The sequence below is a fragment of the Balaenoptera acutorostrata genome, chromosome 1 (assembly GCF_949987535.1).
Source record: "Balaenoptera acutorostrata chromosome 1, mBalAcu1.1, whole genome shotgun sequence".
Classification (NCBI taxonomy): Eukaryota; Metazoa; Chordata; class Mammalia; order Artiodactyla; family Balaenopteridae; genus Balaenoptera; species Balaenoptera acutorostrata.
In genome coordinates, this window is record NC_080064.1 from 92,534,790 (window position 1) to 92,543,957 (window position 9,168).

Consider the following 9,168-nt stretch of genomic DNA (forward strand, 5'->3'; position numbering starts at 1 on the left):
CCTAAATATTCCCTCTATAGCCTTTTATTTTCTTGACCTCATCTTCTACAATGACCTTTTCCTGGACACTATTTTAGTTAATTACTCCATGATCATAATCTAGTCATTGATAGTCTAACTCATTTCTCACCCCACAATCTTATTCTCAGGTTTCCTAGTCTTTGAGCTGGAAAGATAGGAGGCTGTTGTCAGAATCCTCTCACAGTTCTTGACCACACTAGAACCTCCTGGTTATTGTTCTTTATATTTTTCACTCTCTCTCAACCCGTTGTGCCTTTCTTTCCCTCCTTACCCGACTTAGATTTCATGGTCCTGTCGGTGTCACAATCATTGCCTCACGTACGGTCTCTATCTCCTTACACCATCTACCATACTCAATAGGAAAAATCTCATCCCCAGTTAAATCCAGCTTTATTACCTTTCACTCTACACCCTAGAAGCTGCGGAAGGTCTGGCTGCAGAAACATACAGCCATAGTGCTTGACCACCTTTGAAATTATTGACAGTTAAATACAGGTGTAACCTTAAGTTTGCCCGGCAATGCTCTTACACTTTCCCATGCCATTTCACCCTCTCACTCTCCAAGACAACAATTTCATACTTTGTTTTCCAGTATGCCTTCCTTCCTCCTCACATTTAGTTTATGATCTTGTTTTCTATTTCACTGGGAAAAGTAGTAGAAATCAGAGCACTTCCACACTCTCCTACAAGCAAGCTCAATTTGCCTCTCTACCCATCTATCTATCTGCCCTCATTTTCAACTGATGAATTTTCCTTGCTCCAAAATATTGAGAACCTCTCTGTCTGTGTGCTTGATCATCACACTTCTTGTCTACTCAAGAATATTCCTAGAATTTTGCCCTCTTAATCTCTCTACATCGTCAGTTTTTTCCTCACAACTTGTTTATTCTCACCATTACTCAAATAACATATTTCTTATCTTCAGGAAGAATTGTCCCTTGACCCAGACCCTCCTGCAACTACTGTACAAAGTATCTGCTCTTTACATAAAAACACCCTGAAAGAGTTCTCTATACTCATTGTCTACATTCCTCTTCTCATTCTCTCCTAAATGCCCGCTTGCCTCCAGCACCTCCCCAAAAGGTTTTTGCCAAGAACAGTGATAACTTAGACATGGCAACATTCAAGGATAAATTCTCAGTTTCTGTGTTATTTGACCTATCTGCAGCATAGGTTCCAACTTCTTGAAGTCCACCTTTACTTGACCTCCAGGATCTCACTCTTCATTATCTTCCCACTGCACTGGCTGATGATTACAGTTCCTTTTGATGTTCTCTTCATTTCTAACTAAATGACCTGGGCTTACTACTTCTTATTTTCTATACTCTCTCCTAAATCAAGATTTAAAGAGCAGGGAGGCTGGATTTAAACTTCTTCATGTGATGCCAATGACCATATTGTACTTGTTACCCATGATGGCCAGTTTATCACAGTGCCACTGTATTCCTGCCAGGCCTTGGACTGACTGGATATGCTGCTTATCTCATTTTGGAAGCATTTGCGTTTCCCACTGCTTCCAACACCTTTTCTGAAAATGAGTTTAATTGGGATAAAGTGTTGACTAAACAACTGAAAGGAGAAAATGAGTTAATTCCTTTGCTGTCTGTATTTTTATTTTGTTTTACAGAACTATAACAATGGATATAGGGAAGAATGTAAAGTGGTAAGGTGAATTGAAAGCTCTACTTAAGGTTCTGAATGATGGCATTTTTCTTTGGGGACTTAGGAATGTGAGCTTTCTGGCTGTATTTTTTTGAAGGTAGGATGAAATGTGTACATTCTACAGGTGACTGTGAAAGAGCTTTCAGTAAGTCTTCTAGGGGAATGATAACTTGTATACTTCAGTGCTCACAGTGGTTGATGTGGTGGTTAATTTTTTATGACATGCTCACTGTGGCCTAGCCTAAGATAGTCAAACATATTTTCTCTTAGTGGAATTTTTCTACATAGCTTAAAATTTTAAACACAATGCTTAATTTCACAGTGACTTTCCATGCTTTTTCTGACATATGGAACCTCTGGCATTACAAATAATTTTATTCAACAGAAATTTTCATTTATTAACATGGTCCTTATTTAACCATGTATAACATGCCAAATGTTTGGGTGGAATTTGTCTGTTTTTATTATTTAGCTGTTTTTCTAGCAATGCATTTGCTTTTCTCTTTTACTGTGTCTACCTCGTTTATAATAGCAAGTGTAGCTGCACATGCACGCCCAAACAGACACACATACATATATGCCAAGGAAGGAAAAAGTTTTTCACAGCACATATGCCCAAATTGTGCTGGTTTCAGTTAACTAGATATGGTTATTGATACGGAAGGTCACACTGCAATTTAGAAACAGTTAAAAGGTAATGAATGTGCTGAACTGAAACCTCTGCCTAGAAGGTTTTTCTTTTCACACAGAGGAAGTAAATAGATTTGTGTGTCTCTATTGTCCCCTGCAGTAATGTCTTTAGGCCAAATGGCAACGTCAAGGACTACTGACACCTGCCTAAAATGCGTGAAGGATATTCTTGATTTTTAATTCCTGCAGTGTTTACATAGAGAGTTATGAATGCTTCATTGGTGCAGCAGCATGAATTATCCTATACATAGTTATTAAGCATGGACTAATTTAAAAATCAAATTGCCATTGTGAATATCTATTTTTAAAGGCACTCTCATGATTATATGTTTCATAGTATTGAATAATGACAGTCTTTGATGGTTTGTGAGGATGTGCACTGGGAGTGTGGACTGGACACTTGAACATTTTCCACAGGCTCCTGCATGGCCATCTTATGATGAATACCCCACAGAATGAGGCAGAATAGCCTGTGTGCTTAGTTAATGGCAATATGCCCCAAACACCGACAAAATAAAAATTACGGGTGTGATTTTAGGCATGAAAACAGCAGATAATTTTGTTCATATTGAAAAGATGTAGCTAAAGTGTTATCAAAACTCAGGTCCTACTGCTTGCCACTCAAAAGCCAATACTCAAGAGGCAAGGTTGGTGGAAAGGAAAGTTTGCTTTATTCTGGAGGCCGGTAACCAGGGGAGAGGGTGGGCTCATGTCCAAAGGCCAACTCTCCACTTATAATCACTGGGCAAGAGCTTTTAAAGGGCAGTTTCAGAGGTGTATAGGTGGAGGGAGGGGGCTACATGCAGAAACAGCACAGTCAGCTCTGACAGTCATCTTGAAATTGGTTGTGCAGTGGTCTGATCAGCATCATCTTGATTGTTTTTAAGTACAATTAATCTTCAGTTCCAGGGTTAATTTGTTTCCATTTCTTTGAGGCCAGTTCTCAGAATTGTGGCAGCTTATGTCATGGCTACGGTCTGGTCATCATGTAGTTAACTTCTTCGATCTGGTGGGGGTTTCAGTATCTATAAAACAGCTCAAAGGCTATGGCTTGGAATATTATCTATAGCCCTTGAAGAAGAACTAAAAGTTCTTGTCTTTGTTTAATGACTAAACTATTATCATTTGGTCCTGTTGGACTATTTTCCTTTGTGTCTGCATTTTCTCACTTCTGATTAATTTTTTTCTTTGACTAAAGTTTTCTATAAGCAAATGCAGGCTGAGGACATGGGAGGGGGTGGGGTCTGTCCTGGGGAGGCCCCATAGCGTCCTGCTCCGTTTCAAAAGTGGTATATTACCATTACATTATTTTCATAGAATGAATAGATTTTTATTCTAAGAATAATTTTCTGATTAATCTTATCATTAACTGTGTATGCAGTCCCTATCCAGGGTGTGGTTTATTGTATCTGTTCTATGACCAAATAGAAATTTTGAATATAACTAAAATAATTTAGTAACTATGTTGTCTAATTCAGAACTCTCAGCATAACATCTAGCCCATGGTTCCCATATTTTTATTTTCATTATCTTGTTTTCCTTGTAGCCTTAAGATTAGTTGTCCTGAATAATGTTCTGGTCAAGAAAAGATAGATTCTTCTTGAAAAAAATTATGCCACTTTTAGGTGAATTGCTTAAAAAGGCAAACAAGAAAACAACATAAAAGAGCCATTTTAAAGGTCACATTGCTGACAAATTGCCTATTTAAAATGGAGAGTCACCTAAACTGTGTCATAGTTCTCCAAGTCCTACTCTAAATTCTATTTATGACTTTGTACTGCCATTGGACTTGCCACTGGCAGGAATCAATAAATATAGATAAAAAATGTCAAATTATTGGTGTCTATTGATGCCACTTAAAATGTCCCCTAGAACACATGGTATTAACTGTTGCATTCTCTCCCATTTCAGGATCTGTATCCTTCACATTTTTGACCATTCATTTATATAAACCTCACAAATGTTCATTTTAACTACACAATACTTATTTTGGCAAGCAAGCATTTGTAGAGAATCTACTATGTGCTGGAGGTACAAATAGGAATTACAGAAATCCATGTCTTTAGGAACAGGAAGTGTAGCAGGAAATATTTAAGTAACATTTTAACACTATCTGTGCTCTTTTAAATTGTGCATAAAAATCTAGTTAAAATATAACTGTTTAAGTCAAAAAATTCAGTTTTTTAGCAAATTAATAAATTTTTATTGAGTTTAATCTCATGAAAGTTTAGTATCAAGCAAATACAGTAAGTCCCCTACATACGAACCTTCAAGCTGCGAACTTTCAAAGATTCCAACGTGTGTCCCATCAATGTCAGGCATGAGTGAAATTGCAGCTTGCTCTCCGTCTCCTACTGATGACGATTCTTCAGCTCTACCATCTCCCACTTCGTCTCCTTCCTCCAGTCAGTAACTCTTCTTGCCTGTTCACTCAATGCCAGCCCCTGTATGCCAGCTGTTATACTATACTACTATACTTTTCAAGGTACTGTAAGAGTAAAAATGTTTTCTTTATTTTTTGTGTTTGTTTGTTTTTTATGTATTACTTGTGTGAAAAGTATTACACACATATTACAGTACAGTACTATATAGCCGATTGTGTTAGTTGGGTACCTAGGCTAACTTTGTTGGACTTAACAAACAAATTGGACTTACAAATGCGCTCTTGGAAGGGAACTCATTTGTATGTAGGGGATTTACTGTATGTTGTTTTAGATTCCATATCAGGATTTACCTTTAATTACCTAGGTAATAGGAGTGGAGACCTGGATTTATAAATGTTAGAATATGTACACTGAGCTGCATTATAGACCAGGCAAATAATTCCTCAAATTTGAGTCAGCTTTGAAGAATTATTTCTATGTGAAAGGTCTTTCTATGTTTAATTTTTAAACAATCAGTGGACACTAGTGGTCAAAAAGCAATCTTATAATGCCATTTCTGATAAATACAGCTAGGAGACATTTGCCTTTTTTCAACATTGCTAACAGGTTCTTCAGGAATAGGTCCATGGTTGACCTCACTTTGCTTTACCTAAAGCAGAGCCATTTTCTTTAGGTTCATACATTTGCCCACACTTAGTGTGTTTCATTGTTGTGAATACTTGCAAAATATCTTTCTCCCGAAGAATTTTGAAAAATGAAAAAAATACAATAAATAACACATTTAGCAGTCCCAAAGAGTAGGTTAAATAGGGGCCAAGAGCAGAAAAACAAGAAAAGGTAATAGGAAAGTTATAATAGTCATCAAAAAGAAGTGATAATCAAAGCAAGATAGATAGATTATCTATCTGTCTATCAGAATTCACAGCATGGTTGAAGTAAAAAGGAATGTGTCAAGAGGAAGGACTGGGACTGGATAGGCAAAAAGAAATTGCTTGGGGTAAGAAACATTTGAATGCTCATTCATTAAGAAAATTTACCAACTTTCCCTCTTAGAATGTGTATCCTTCACTGGACACATGTATTTCCATATGGAGAAAAATGCAGAGTAATATTTTTTTTTTTTTGCTTTTGATAAGAATATGAGTAGAATACAGTGATGAAGAGCATTAACATTTCTGATCCTGACAGAAATTAGTTCATATACCAAGTATTTAAATTCCCCAAGTTGAATTTCTTCATATGAAAAATAGAGACAATAATACTTATAACCCATAAGAATGTTGTAGAATTAAATGAGAAAATATTAATAAATCACTTTGCTTGTGCCTCATAACTATTATTGTTTCTTTGCTCTTATTGTTTTCCATCCAGAAATAAAGGGTACTACTATTTTATACCCCATGCTGCACACATCCTTCTATGAATTTATTATTCCTTCAGACAAGGTACTATCCAATTGTCAAGGGTAGCAACTTTAGATCCAATGATAGAGTCAATTTTCATATATCTCACCTGCTCACCTGTTTTTGATAGCATATACCTTCAAAGCCAAACTAGTTCATTTATAACATGGTCTGGAGAGAAAATGTCTTCAACAACTGACATCTCTCAAGCTCCCCTGGAGGATACCTTTTGTAGTGGCAATATGTTCATTAGGATATCTAACAATATTATATATGTATTAGAGTTTCCAGAGTTCAAATTACAAGACCAACAATTGGTTTTCATGGAGACCTGAAAGAAAACATATGGACCCAGTATCTAAACTTTTATACTTTGCTGGACTAATTCAATAAAATCATACTTATTCATACAATTTAAAAATAAGTAAGGTACTTAATTTTGAAATTAGTAATACAGAGAATGCTGATTCAATTAATAGAAAGAAGAGCCTACATCAATTTTTACCCAGAACACTGGCCCTTCAAGATACTCAAAAACAGAATCTTTTGCTAATTAATTTTGGAAAACACTGTGTAGTCCATTCATGCTTTAGTTTCACAAAGTAAATCAGTATATAAAATCTTCAAAACCTGAATAAATAAAGCGTTTAAACTTTACTAATATCCTTAATAACTAGAGATGGTTGGTTTGGGGATTATTGATCTGAGTTGAATCATTGAGGTCTGCCTAAATTCTCTTATCCTCAGCACCAAACATTCCTCAACTGATGTTGTGACTTTGTTAAATTAACATTTATTAAATAGAGCCTAGGAGTGACAGGATGTTGGAAGGTGAGCCATGGTTCAACAAAAGAGAGCAAATGGAAAGTGAAATTGAGGTTTATTACTCAAGTCCTGGAGGAGGTACACTGCACACTTGCAGAGACGAGTCAAAGCAGGGTCAGACAGAGAGTGGGACAGGACCTGGGACACATACCTGTATTAGGATCTGTGTGTAGAGTTCCTTGGGGCTCCCGGGTTAAGGGTAGATATGTCAATTCAAACTAAAAAGTGTGGGGTTTTGGTGAGCTTCCTAAGAAGTCTTATCTAAGGGATGCACAAGAGGAAGGCCCTGGGAAGTGGGGGAGAGTGCTTATCACAAGGGCATCTTGGAAGAATCACATCAGGAAATTACATTTGTGACTTGTTACTCTGTGTCCATTGTCTACTTGAGGGAGGGGCTACTGCCTGTTCAAGGCCCCTGCGAATCACTTGGCCACACAAAATGGATGCTAAGGCAGTTCAGCTTAACTCTCAATTAGATGTACTTTACTGAAATTCATCACATTACTATTTATATACCTCTAAGTTAAGATACTATGTTTCTTGAGGATGTCAGTTTGAATGCAAATGTTCACTGGAAAGATTTCTTTTAGCAAGCATTATCATTGTTGTTCTTGTTGTTGTTGTTAGTTTTTAGAAGACAGCAAAGCCATCTGAGAATAAAATACAAGCTATAAAATAGTGACACATTTACTTTCCCAAGCTGGAAATCTTGGATTTATATACAAGTATTCTTCCATCATCTACTGCATTCCATCAACCTCCACATTTTATTGATTGTACCTCAGACGTCTCTAGCGTTGTTCTGTAGACAGCTGCTATTAGCTCAGCCGAGCTGATCATGTACACCTCTTCCCAATCCTGCATTCAGTGATAATGCAGTTTGAAGTTAATAAGGTAGTTTGTAATTGGCCAAGGTGTGGCATTTATATACCACAGAAGTAGGCAAATGCTACAAATCACGTGTTGTTTTGAGCTAGTTACACATTTACCAGCACATCTTTGCACTCTTCTCTTCCTCCTACTCTGCATTCTTATAGCTCAGTGGTAGTTCAGGCCTCCTCATTTCTTACATGGAATATTGCAACTTGGGCCTCATCATTTGAGTATATTCTCTACATAGCTGTCATATGCTCCTTCATAAAAATATAAATAAATTAATGAGTAAATAAAATATTTCTTCATTTTCTTTCCAGCTTGATTTTTCAGTCTCCCTGTTATCTACAGATATTAACTCCTTAGCAGACCTTAAAAGGCCCTTTTTGATCTGATAACTCCTCCATTTTCAGTTTTGTAATTTTTCTTAGTGCCTTTGAACTCCTTTTCATAACTCAAATGGCCCTGCTTGTCCAGTCTAACTATTTTCTCACCCATTTTTCTAACAGGTAGGATCCTCATCTTTCAAAACACTTGAAATATCATTTCTTCTGTCAAGTATTTCCTTAATAGCTTGACTTAGGCTATTCCTGAATAGCCTTTCTGCTTCCACAATTTAATGTAGAATTTTAAATTCACATATACAACTGATTACACTGAATTTTAATTATATATTAATATGGCTGCCCTCTCCACTGGATTCTGAGTTTACTGGCAATTGATAGGTGTATATTGCTGAATTCATGGTTCTAAAACCAAATATTCTCACTACTGATAGGAAGTTGGAGGAGCAGAGAAGGAATGTTGAGGACAAACTTGACAGACCTTCTCTACAACTTTATCCAGTACTAACTCTTTATACCATATGATGAAACACAGAGAATTTGTATGATCAAACATTCCTTCATAAAATAAGCAATCTCTTTTAAGACATAGGCATTTAAACTGAGTTTACAAGAGATTGTGAAGTGAGAGTTATTTTTCTCTATTTTTTTTTATTTTATTTAATTTATTTATTTATTTATTTATGGCTGTGTTGGGTCTTCGTTTCTCTGTGAGGGCTTTCTCTAGTTGCGGCAAGTGGGGGCCACTCTTCATCGCGGTGCGCGGGCCTCTCACTATCGCGGCCTCTCCCGTTGCGGAGCACAGGCTCCAGACGCGCAGGCTCAGCAATTGTGGCTCACGGGCTTAGTCGCTCCGCGGCATGTGGGATCTTCCCAGACCAGGGCTCGAACCCGTGTCCCCTGCATTGGCAGGCAGATTCTCAACCACTGCGCCACCAGGGAAGCCCTGAAGTGAGAGTTATTAAT